This window comes from Somniosus microcephalus, chromosome 6 (genome assembly GCF_052327205.1).
Source record: "Somniosus microcephalus isolate GS21.2 chromosome 6, FLI_Smic_1.0, whole genome shotgun sequence".
Taxonomy (NCBI): domain Eukaryota; kingdom Metazoa; phylum Chordata; class Chondrichthyes; order Squaliformes; family Somniosidae; genus Somniosus; species Somniosus microcephalus.
The window spans coordinates 187,600,305-187,613,350 of record NC_140992.1 but is presented as its reverse complement, the minus strand read 5'-3'; the positions used below and the strand labels follow the sequence as shown (position 1 = coordinate 187,613,350).

The following is a 13,046-nucleotide window of genomic DNA, read 5'->3' as shown; positions in this document are numbered from 1 at the left end:
GATAATCTGTTTTTGTTATGTTGGTTGAGGGATAAATATTGGCCAGGACACCGGGATAATTCCCCTACTATTCTTTGAAATAATGCCATGGGATCTTTTACGTCCACCTGAAAGAGCAGACAGGGCCTCGGTTTAATGTCTCATCCGAAACACGGCACCTCCAACAGTGCAGCACTCCCTCAGCACTGCACTGGAGTGTCAGCCTAGCTTTATGTGAATTCAAATTCACAAACTGGCATTGTGGGAGTTGAATTCATGTCAATGGATTATTAGTCCAAGCCTCTGGATTACTGATCCAGTAACACAACCACTATGATACCACACCCTATACTAACGGCCTGTCCCCTTCACTCTCTCAGATACAGCCCCTCACATCTGCTCAGTGATTATATAAAGCAGACGCTGTCAGAGTGTGGTGTCACCATCTTGTTGTGGAACTGTTTGAGACTATATACAGTGCATGTGCACTCCTTTGGAAAACAGAAAGTCTGCTATGCATGGAATTCTCAAAGTTTGGTTTGGAGACTCTTAAATATAGTCTGAGCAGAACAACAAAAAAGTTATGGTCAGTGACTCCTGCTGGGAAAGTACAGGTGTATAGACATCGGGTGAGGACAAATTGGTCTGGACCCCAGTGATTGAATAACCTGCTGGCACGCAGCCATGAAAAAATGGAAACAAAGTGCAGCATGGGTCGAGAGATGAGGGGTAAAAGGGAGAAAACCAAGTATAAAATTGGAAGGAGGAAAAAAAATTAAACAAAAGTTTACAAGGATTAAATGTGGCACTGCCCCGCTTACCAAAGTCAAGATAGGTTAGGTAAGGGTGGCAGCGCCAACACTTGGGGACTCCCAAGTATGCATTGGTGTACTGCTGGAGTTTAACCAGCTAACACAGCGGTGCTTACCAGCACAATGCACTGAAATATGGCCCTGAATTTCTGATTGGAGGCTTCCTGCGGACGGATGCCTCCGATCTGAAAAAATTCTACAAACCTACCTTCTGGGTCCATAGATACCAAGGCTTCCGCTCCTGGGCCGCTCCTCTTCAAAATGCGTAGAGGCCCACGTATCCCAGGGGAGTATGCGGTTCGCAAGCACCCCTGGGATCACGTGGGCCAGCTCAACCAATGGAAGAAGGGAAACCCCCTTCATACTTTTGACAGTTCCGTACGCATGGAACTATCAAAAGTATGAATGGGGATGACTGCAAAAATGCACCAATACACTCAGATAAATAAATAAAAACCATTACATATATAAAATTAATTAAAATGGCATTTCATTAAATATGTTATACAAAAATTTAATTTTTTGTATTTTTTTTAATATGTTTTAATGGAGCTTAATATAACCTTACCTTGTTGGACAGGGTTTTTAATTTATAAGTGAGTGATAAAATCTTATGTTTCTATTTTTTTAAACTCTTATGCTGGTAAAAGCAGGCTTTATGCCTAAATTTTACCAGGTGTAAGAATTCTTTGGTCTTTCAGCAGGCGGAGGTTGAGCAGATAGCGCAACTCTCCACCCACAGAGGCACTTTTCCTAGGCAGGCGGATGATCTGTCAAGAGGATTCTTGACAGATTGCAAGTTCCAGGTTTCAGCGCATGTGCTTCGCATGCCTAACTTGTGCGGCCCCTATGGGCGCGTACACGCCTCGTGTGGGTTGGAAATTCAGGGCCATGTACACTGCTTTCTCACAAGGGGTACTTAGGGCACTGGACAGTGCTGTGGGAGGAGGTGAATGGACAGGTGTTTCATCTCATGCTGGAAGGTGAGGACAAGGGGCCTTCTACCCCACCAACATCTGCATTCGGCAACCCATCCACTTCCATCTCCAACACACTCCCACGTCTCAGCCCACCCCCCAGCATTCCAACAGCACCGGTCCCTATGTGACACTCGGGTCCCTTCTTCCAACACAACTGCCACCTGCTCTCTTTGCCCTGGCACCTTCCCATGCAAGAGAAGCAGATGCAACACCTGCCCATTCACCTTCCAACCAAGTGCATGGTCTTTGCTGCTCGCGGTGCAGTCTCCTTGACATCGGTGAGACCAAACGCAGATGAGGTGCCTGAACGATAGCAAAATACTGCAGATGCTGGAAATCCGAAATAACAACAGAAAATGCTGGAGAAACTCAGCAGGCCAGGCAACATCCGTGGAGAGCAATTAGAATCGACGTTTTGGGTCTAACCCTTTTTCAAAACTGGAAAGGAAATGAAATAGATCAAAAGGCAGGGCTGGGGAGGGAACAAAAGAAGCGAATAGACATTAAGAGGTATTCAAAACGAGACGAGATGGTGATAGGACTAGTAAAGAGACAAAAGACGGCTCAGATTAGGTGTGAAATGTACTGGCAGAATGAGAGACAGCTGCCATGTAAAAAAAAAAGAGGGGGGGAGGAGGGAAACCCAAAACAAAGGGGTGGAAAAAAAAAATTTAAGTAAAAATGTGATAGGGGCTGAGGTTATGATCTAAAATTGTTGAACTCGATATTGAGTCCAGAGGGCTGCAAAGTGCCTAATTGGAAGATGAAGTGCTGTTCCTCAAGTTTACGTTGAGCTTCCGTGGAACAATGCAAGAGGCCGAGGACGGTGAGGTCCGAGTGGGAATGGAGCGGTGAATTAAAATGACAGGCGACCGGAAGCTCGGGGTCACCCTTACGGACTGAACGGAGGTGTTCTGCAAAGCGGTCACCCAATCTGCGTTTGGTCTCCCCAATGTAGAGGAGACCGCATCGTGAGCAGCGAATACAGTATACTAGATTGCAAGAAGTACAAGTAAATCGCTGTTTTACCTGGAAGGGGTGTTTGAGGCCCTGGACAGTGGGAAGGGGGGAGGTATAGGGGCAGGTGTTACATCTCCTGCGCTTGCACGGGAAGGTGCCAGGCGAAGGGGAAGAGATGCTGGGGGTGATAGAGGAGTGGAGTAGGGTGTCTCGGAGGGAGCAGTCCCTACGGAATGCTGAAAGGGGAGGGGAAGATGCGTTTGGTGGTGGGATCACTTTGGAGGTAGCGGAAATGGCGGAGGATGATCCGTTGAATGTGGAGGCTGGTGGGGTGAAAGGTGAGGACAAGGGGAACCCTATCGTGGTTATGGGAAGGAGGGGCAAGGGTGAGGGCAGAAGTGTGGGAGATAGAATGGACACGGTCGAGGGCCGTGTCAACCACGGTAGAGGGGAATCCTTGGTTGAGGATAAAGGAAGACATGTCGGAAGCACTGGTGTGGAAGGTGGCATCGTCGGAGCAGATGCGGCGGAGACGGAGAAACTGGGAGAATGGAATAGAGTCCTTACAGGAGGTGGGGTGGGAGGAAGTGTAGTCCAGGTAACTGTGGGAGTCAGTGGGCTTGTAGTGAATATTGGTCGATAACCTATCCCCAGAGATGGAGACGGAGAAGTCGAGGAAGGGAAGGGAAGAGTCAGAGATGGACCATGTGAAGGTGAGGGAAGGGTGGAAATTGGAGGCAAAGTGAATGAAATTGTCTAGTTCGGGGCGAGAGCAGGAAACGGCACCGATACAGTCATCAATGTATCGGAAAAAGAGGTGAGGGAGGGGACCTGAGTAGGACTGAAACAAAGAGTGTTCCACATATCCCACGAAAAGGCAGGCATAGCTAGGACCCATGCGGGTACCCATAGCAACACCTTTGATTTGGAGGAAATGAGTGGAATTGAAGGTGCCTGTTTTTTCTAAACACCTCAGTTCTGTCCTCAAGTCCGAACCTGAGCTCCCCTCTCTTTTGCCATTTCAATTCTCCGTCCCATTCTGCCCTTTCTGTCTTTGGGTATTCACACGCTCTGTGCATCCTTTTGTCTCCTGCTAATTTCACATCTGCCACCTCCCCATTCTCCACTGAAGCACTTCCCAAGCAATTCTATTTCTTCTCTGTGTGTGCTTGTGTTGCCTTTCCCCTTTGTTCTGTTCCTTTTTAAAAAGCTGCTCATCTGTAAATTCTTCTGGTCCAGGACAGGAGGCCTGAGGAATAGTGGGCGTCTGAAGACCCACCTCGACAGAAATGCTGAGTACTTCATTTAATACAAAAGGGACATTTTCTTTTCACTTTGTTGTGCATAAGTTCTGTCAAATTCAGATACGTTCAATATTTATGTTCTAAATGCAAAGGTGCGTTGATTTTTGTATAAACTATAACAGGGATTGGATCTTGAACTAAAATAGCGGTGGAGCTTTCATAATGGGCTAAACCATAAAACATGTTCTTTTGAAGGTCATAGTTTTTGTTTGTGCATTGCTGAGGTGATTGTTCGGATATCTTAAGATAACAAATACACTAAGAAACTTGAAAATACAGCGTTTACTGAGCTCTTTTAGAGCTGGGTAGGCGATGTAATATAGGGCTAGTAGTTGGCTGACTTTGGGCTACAAACGAACAGTAGTTTGGTTTCTGGGAACCCTGATCATCGCCCATTCCCCTCTCTTTGCCTGCAGTCTAACTACAGCTGCACATTCCAGCCAGCGAGACCACCTGATCGGATTCCCGGCAGTGGGTGGGGTCAGTCGCAGACACAATAGGATGGGGGAGGGTGTGTAGTCTGGGGGAAAAGAAGGCAGGTAAGGAACGCACAAAACACATACAGTGTGCGCAAAACTAACAGAAAAACTTCCACTGCTTAATTTTTCAGATTCTTACTTAACAAATAAACGCCAGTATCAAAATAATCAGAGCGATTTGCTGTGGCAAAATTACACTCACAAGTGCATAAAAACTTTGTATAAAACGCGCCTCCCTCACAATGGCCCATCTGCCGATTGTTAAATTAACAAATTCTTAGACAATGTCTGTCTGCACAGCGCAGAATGGGACTCGCTCCCACAATAAGCCAATTCCCCCATTTCTCTCTATCTCACACAGTCGAGGGCTGGTGCTAACTCTCCCTCGGTCGGTTTTTGACACTCTTGCTTGTAACCGCGGTCCCATCTGCCGCAGAATTTTCCCTAATATGGGCACAAACAGCGGCAATTACACTAAAAATATCTTTAAAAAACCCCGACAGTGAAACGTTTGTCTGGGGAAAAAGTGCTTTCAGATCTCGGCTACTTTCTTTGGTCAGATGCCATCCCCGCAAGGCAGAAATAAAATCGTCCAACTTACATGTCAGTCGTTACAAGAGCGTGTTCCCAAAAAATAAACACACACACAGCGGCGGTGTGTGTGTGCTGGGTTTAAACGCCTTCCATTGTGGTCCTTATCTTCTTCACATGGGCTGGAGAGGAACCCAAATGCAGGCTGGTGGAAGCGGCGGAGGCGCTGATCTAAGACAGACTGGGGAAGGGATATAAAGGGGAAGCAGCTGATCAGACTGGCTGACAGCCCCGGCCACGCTCGCTATTATTAACCCAGGCTGCCAGCAGACGATCGCAGTGCACTCGATTACATCTTCCCAAAGCAATGGAACTTGTAAGGGAAACGGGCGGCACTGAGGTTGTTAATCCTCCCCACCACACGCACACTGCAGCCTGACGGGGTGGGGGAGCTGCTGCTGCTGCTGATGAATGAATGGAGAGCGGTTTCCCTGCCGCCAGAGGCTGGTAACCAGCAATGAAACTGACACCGTGCGTTCGGTCCCGGTCCGGCCTCGGCAATCTGCTGCTGACTCGCCTATCTTACTGATCGTCATCTATCATTCTCAACTGGTACCATCGGCCAGAAACTGCTGGGATAATAATGAAGCATTAACACGCTCGCCGCCGTTATTAATAAATTCAGCAGTTTGGGGCGTGAAAGAGATACGCTGAGAGTTCCGATTTTCCGCACATTGCTGCTGGACTGAATTTGCGCCACTCCGCCGTTAGCCTCGCCAAAGCCTTGCGGCGAGGCTTCCGGGTGTCTGCAGCCACAGCCAGATTACATAGGTGGGCACAACAAAGGCTCAGAAATTAATGGGCCAGAATTTACGGTCTCCATGACGCCAACCGCTCAGAGTACGCTGCCGTAAGTCTTGGAAAGGCCCCACACATTCTGGGTTCCCGCACGCGCTGTGCATGTGAGAAAACGCGGAAATTGCGATCTGTCAAGCCAAACCACTGGAAAATCACTTTCACTGGTGGAGGGTTGGGCTATTTGCCCAAATACTGCCCACTATTTGCCCAATTACTGCCCAGTGATTGCCCACAAAACTCTCTCGGCTGGTAAAAGCAGGCGTAGGGCCTGCTTTCACCAGTGTAAGTAAGGGTTATTATAAATCTTAAATTAAAAATGTTAAAATAAAAACTGATGCACAAACACTATGGGCTGGATTTTGATACTGGGGCGGGCTGAGGTCGTGTAATCCACATTTCGTGTTAGCCACCCGATTCTAAATTGATGTGGGAAAATGATGCCATTTTAACTTAATTGGCCAATTGAGTTCCAATGTGTGGGAACCCATGGCCAATGAGTTTTTCCAGTCTGAAAGTTGCCTCCAATGACATCATCATCCCGGTGCGGAGGGGAGCGGGCAGGCTGGAGGACCTCCTCGTGGGTCTGCTCCTAGGTCTGGCCAAGAAAGCCATTAATTGGTCCAGGCAGCGGGCGGTCGAGGGGGTCGTCCGGCCGGATTGCCTCCCTCTCTTCCGTGGCCATGTTCGCGCCCGGGTGACCCTGGAGCTGGAGCACGCGGTGTCTGCCGGCGCGCTCGATCACTTTCGTGACCGGTGGGCGCCGCGGGGACTGGAGTGCATAATTGGGCTGGAGAACCAAATTTTAATTTGATTATTAAGGTTTATTTGAAGTTTTATTGGTTTATTTACAGTTTTATTGGTTTATTTACAGTTTTAATGGTTTATTTACAGTTTTTATCTGTCTAAATTTATGGTTTCACCAAAAGAGGATGACATCATCATTGCTGCTGCATTTAAGGTCTGCAACAAGCCTTGCTTCTCCTGCAGACTGTCAAGCTTTTGCCCTTGCATGTTAGAGGCACCTGCAGGAAGAATGGCCAGCCGGAGACCTAGGTCTGCAGCCCGCTTTGATAACGTTGCCCTGCAGGCTTTAGTAGAGGGAGCAGGAGCAAATAAAGAGGTGCTCTTCCCTTCTTCAGAGAGGATGAAGCCTCTGCAGCAAACCAAGGCTGTGTGGATCCAGGTGGCAGAGGAGGTCAACTCTTTGTCAATAACCTGCAGAACCTGGCTTCAGTGCAGGAAGAGGTTTCATGGCATTCTACGCACTGGAAAAGTGAGTATGAATTTCCCATCACCCTCAATCTGATCCCCATTGCCTCTCCTCACCAGCACTCAGCTTTAGCAATCTCTTCCTCCACATCCCACTTGACACTGGCATCCATGCACCCTTACCCATTCCCTCTCTCTCTATAGTCACATTCACCTAACTATTTGACTATGCAGCCCTCACACTCCCTATCACTGTGATGCAATTACAACTTACAACACACAGGGAGGGCCCTTGGTCTTGCCACCTCACTCCATCTTTGTCTCCTTCTAAGCATCTATGCTATGGATTCTCTACACTCACTCCTTCATTCTCACTCGAACTCCACTTGTCTCCCTCATTGCAGGAAAAGAGAGCTCACAATAAGAGGGAAAGAGTGAGGACAGGAGGAGGGCCACCCTCAGTAGCCCAGCTCACCACCTGGGAGGAGGCGGTCCTGGAGATCATGGGAGTGGAGGAAGATTCCCAAGTGGGGGACGGACAGACGGACGCATCACAGCAAGCTGGTGACAGAATAGTTTTCCATCTCTCTCAATGACATTGCATGAAGGCTGATAATGATTCTGAAGCTCTAACAGATGGACTTATGATCATCTGCAATATGCAATGTGCATGTAACCTTGGCCTCACATCTCTGACTCCTTTACTCCCCCACAGGACCATCGCAAGCACACATCCCCACTATCCAGGAGGAAGAGCATGAGCCTCAAGACTCCTCAGAGGAAGCTGCAACCTCTGAGGGTGCAGCGTCAGCAGAATTCACCACACCCAGCACCAGTACAGACACTCACACCTCGGAGGGAACATCACGAGATAGAGTAGTGTCACCTGGTGTATCACAGCTCACAAGTGAGCATCAGCAGATTGTGGAGACAGGGACAGCAGTGGAGAGTCCTAGTTGGAGGGCGCAGGACTCTGCCAGTTCAGCTCAGCTGTATGTCTACCCTCTGTCTCTGGGTCCATCCATAAGATCAGCGGTGCTGGAACTCCAGGAACAGATGCAGGAGTCTCTGGCAGGTTTTGTCTCCGGGGTTGCTGTGAGTGTGGAGTGAATGGAGGAGTCCATTGCGAACATAAGCAGAGCCTTTGTGGAGTCATTGGTGCATGAACACATCACCATGGAAAGGATGGCAAGCTCCATGGAGGTGATAAGTCACCAGAGTGCAGAAAACATGGTGAGTGTTCTGAATAGAATAACATCTCTGGAGGAGCGATGGTCATCTATTGAACAGAGAAACCAGACCTTCATGGAAGTCATTCTGAGTAGGACTGCCAGTACAGATACGGGTCTCCATGGCCCCCCTGATGTGCAGCAAGGTGCTCTCAAGCCACTTGCAAGCGCTGAGGGGGACCTGACCCATGAGAGGGAAGTTGGTGGCAGACATCAAGGAAGTGGGGGCTCCTCTCCAAGCGCTCACACTTCCATGCCACTGCAGAGCCCTCAGTCAGAGCCCCACCAGAGTCTGCACCCAACTGAGATTGGCGTCTCCACCCCTGCACAGCTGCAGGAGCAGCAGACTGTTGGCAAGCCCTCACAGGTTTGCAACCCTAGAGGACACCTGTCAAAGGTGTCGAGACAGGAGCAGCAAGAAAGTGAGCAAGGGGCCTCCACATCTGCTGAAGCCATAGGGGAAGCACAATGTAGGAGCATACGTAAGAGAAAGATACTGCACAAATAGTCACAAGGGCAGCCACTTGGGTGAAATTTGATGTTTTATGTTAAAAAGCAATCAGATGATTACTGTAATTAAAAAATCTGATGGCTACTGCTATTGTTGTGGCATGTGTCATTTCGCGAATGGGACTTCCACATTGAGTGCTTAGGATTACTTGCAATTGTCAGTATGGTGGTCAAATTGCTAGGAATCCACTGGTTCTTGGCCATTGTCGATGCTCAGGTAAGAAGCTGCAAGGCAAAAGTGCTTGATTGGCTAGGCTAAGCAAATCTGGCCAAGATGAGTGAGTTCCTTGCATCCCGGGCAGCAATGTTCTTGGGTACTGCTGCCGCTGGTTGATGGGCCTCTGCAAGAGGTTCGTTTTCGCTCTCCTCCTCCTCCTCATCTGAGGAGGATATGTGATGAGCCACTTGGTCCTCAGGAATCTGCAAGGCACGACGCTGTGCCATGTTGTGAAGTGCACAGCAAACCATGACGATTCTGGAGACCCTGGCTGCTGAGTACTGCAGGGCTCCACCTGATCTATCCAGGCATCTGAAGTGCATCTTCAGCAAACTGATGATTTGCTTGATTATTGCTCTGGTGGACATGTGGCTGGAGTTGTAGCTCTCCTCAGCTTCGTTGGATGGGCTCCTCAACGGCATCATTAGCCACGTCTTCAGGGGATAGCCCTTGTCTCCAAGTAGCCATCCGTTAAGTTGGCCTGGTGGACTGAATAGTGGAGGCATACTAGACTGGTGCAGTATGAAGGAGTCATGGCAACTGCCAGGGCATTTGGCACAAACATGCAAAATTTCCTTCTTGTGGTCACACACCAGCTGAACGTTAAGGGAGTGAAAGCCCTTGCGGTTGACAAAAATACCTGGATTGCGATGGGGTGCCTTAAGGGCCACCTGTGTGCAGTCAAGGATGCCCTGCACCCTTGGAAAGCCTGCCAGATTAGCAAATCCAACTGCACGCGCTGTGACACTTGCTTGATCCTTGGTGAAATGGATGTGATTGTGCGCGATGGCAAAGAGGGCATTGGTTACCTGCGTGATGCAAGTGTGTGCGGCCACGTGGGAGATGCCACTGATGTCTGCTGCTGATCCCTGGAATGAGCCTGAGGCAAAAAAGTTGGGTGCGGTGGTGACTTTGGTGGCCAGTGGTAAAGGTTGTCCACCTGGTCCTCTGGGCTCCAGGTCTTGTTGCAGCATTGCGCAGATGTCACCCACTACCTCTCGCGAAAGTCAGAGCCGCCTTTGCACTGCTGCTCAGACATGTTGAGGTAGCTGACCCCGTGCCTGTAGACTCTGTTTGGGGGGTATCTCCTGCGCCAACGGGCTTCCGTGCGCTGGCCCCTTCTGGCCTGTGCAGCTTCAGGTGGGTGAGCAGCAGCTTGGCGCTCCTGTTGTTGCTGCTGCTGTTGGTGCTGCTGCTGTTGGTGCTGCTGCTGTTGTTGTTCATGGTTCTGCTGGTGCCGCGGCTGGTCTTCGTCCTCCTCTGATGTCCAGAAGGGAAGGAAATAAATGCCACCCATGCTTCTGGTATATGCCTCAGTTGAGCGCTCAGTCAAGGTGGCGAGAGGGGTTTCCCAGGAGGTCACACTGGAGATGGGTGTCAGGCTCCAAACTTCCACAGCTGTGGTTATGCCTTCTAAAAGTTCCCCCAGACCTGAGACAACAGAGTCCTGCCACCTGCAAATGATGGCTGATCAAATCTCCTATTTAATGGTTGAGCTGCAGCTGATAGTCAGCAATCCAATTGTGCTCCCGCCAGGTTTCACCGCCGTGTTTCAGAACAGGCGTGCTTCACGTGGGAAAAGGGTTACAATCACAAAGGCCTATCAAAATGGCATTATAGAGGCAATTTAGTGCTTGTTAAGGGCCTTAATGGCCTATCCCGCCTCTTGTAGGCGGGACGGAAACGGGACCAGTAGAAACGATTTAATGAAAATTGCTTGGAGGCGGGATGGAGGCGGGGTTGGGCCCGCCCACCAGTTTTTGCAATTTTAGCCCCCCACACACCTCAAATCCTGCCTCAACGGCCTGATGAAATTCGAGCCCCAAAAATTTGATGAAAATATAAAATGTTTAAAATTATTTTTCAAAAAATTAAATTTTTATTGGCCCAGAAATTCAGGTCCCAACACGTGAGTACGCACGGGGTACTCACACGTAGGCCCAATGAAAGTGTCGGTTTCGTGCATGCACTGCACATGCGCGGGAAACCAGCACTTCCGTTCCCCTGAAAGAAGGGGTTGACAGGTGGAATGCGTGCGCCGGAGAGGCAGCGCGTGCGCATTGAACTTACGTTTTTTTTGCAGGTTTCTCCAGGAGGGTAAGTCTCCAGCAGTTACTCTTTTAAAAAGCAGGCACAAGGCCTGCTTTTAACAAGGTAAGTGGTGAATTAATTAAAATTAAAACTTTTTTTCACAGATTTATTATTTTTAAATATTTTAAGAAAGGTAAGTTTATTTTTAGCCCCGTTAGAAAATGTAATTAAGTTTTTCAAAAATTTAAATTATTGTTTAAAATAGTTATTTCATGTAATTTATAGTTATTTTAAAAATGTGATTTTTTTATTTTTATTATTTATTTGAAGTTTTAGTGATATTTTGGGGTTTATAGTATTTATAGGTTTGACAGCTGTTCCTGTCAAACTTATGAATGAAGCATTCCCTGCTACCATTGGCTCTCCATGGCCCACGTGATCCCAGGGGACGCATCGAACTAACTGTGCCCCAGGATACGCAAGCACTGCGCGCCGGCATTTGGAGGAGGCCCAGGATCGGAATCCCACGCGGGCCCACAGCTCAACGGCCGGCGCGCTAGGTAAGTGCAGGTCGGGGGCTTGCACCCGCGGGAAGCCCCCGACCCGAATTTCTGGGCCATTGTATTTGCTGTAATGAAGGGACTTTTAATTAAATTTGAAAATCAGAACATTTATTTTTATTGCAGTTGTTTAAATTGTTGAATTATTTGGGGATTTCAATAGGGTTTATGGGGATTCTGTTCAGAAATGGAATCCTTCTTTCTCATTGGAGGACCTGGCCCACGTCATCCCAGGGATGCTTCCAAACCATCTGTGTCCCTGGGATCCGTGGGCCTTTACGCAGGCGTACGCCTGCAGGGGAAGGACCTGAGCTTTCTGTAGCTTTGGAGCCACATGTAAGTTTGTAGATCTTTTGCTGGTCAGAGGTGTACTGTGGAGGTACATCTCCAACCGCAAATTCATCACAATGAAGCAGGGCATCTCATGGCATGCGCCGTGAATTGGATATTTTCCTTCACCCTTCAGATCATATTATTGCACTGGAAATTGCTGGAAATGCAAGCTGCTAACGGTACGGCGAGGTCAACAGGCATCTGGGACTTCCTGAACATCAGATCCAATGGTCTATCCCCATAACCAACTAAATTTACCGATAAAGAAACAGAGCGAATGGCGGAAAAGGAAGTAGGGTGAATTAGAGTCAAATTAGATACAAAAAGAGAAATAAAAGAGGGGAAAGAAAGAAAGTGGATTGAGAGAGAGAAACAGAAAGGAAAAGCAAAAAAAAGTTTAAAAAATTAAAATTTAACATTCAAAACACCTCTAGGAATAATTCACTACCTGCTAGAGTGAGACTCTACAGTTTCAATTGTTCTCTTTCTGGGCCTGCAAGGTTGATTTTCATGTCAGGACCATAAATCACATCATTAACAAGGTCCTTACAACATGAAATACCAGCCCTAAATCTCTATGGTAAGATTCATATTTACTGTGCAAACACAGCAATTTCTTGATACATGTGGGGAAGTTGATGGTGAGCTCATGTTTTTGCAAAGCTAATGGTAGAGCGATGTAAATTGTCCAGCAATTTGTGGTGATTCGCAACTCATGGCGCATCTCTTCCTCGATACAAATTGCTAGGCTTTTTATGCATTAATGATGGTTGGTGCCATGAACTCGCCATCATTTTGCCAGCAAGTTCTGGACCAATAGGCCATCCTGGATCTGACTTTATCAGTGCTTTTAGTTCATTATTTAGCACATTGATATTTATAATGATTGGGAAGATTCAAGCACTATTTGTATTTTCTTCATCTGTTGAGTTCAGTTGTAGCACTCCTTACAATTTTTTTAGTGAATGCTTTGTACTCATTCAGGTTACGGTTGTCAGTGCTGGGGATTTTCTAATCAGAGGCAACCAGTGTCAATGAGAAATGTACTCACGTC

The 13,046-nt window shown here is 47.9% G+C and overlaps 1 protein-coding gene across 1 annotated transcript in view; it reads right to left on the bottom strand.

The window, feature by feature from the left end:
* LOC147116245 (microtubule-associated tyrosine carboxypeptidase 1-like) overlaps positions 1-5,684 on the bottom strand; it is a 118,687-nt gene extending 113,003 nt beyond the window's left edge. Inside the window, exon 1 of the mRNA XM_085991030.1 lies at positions 5,116-5,684. The gene's annotated coding sequence lies outside the window, so the exon portion shown is untranslated. The remainder of the gene's footprint in view (positions 1-5,115) is intronic.
* Between the last annotated feature and the right edge of the window lie 7,362 nt (positions 5,685-13,046).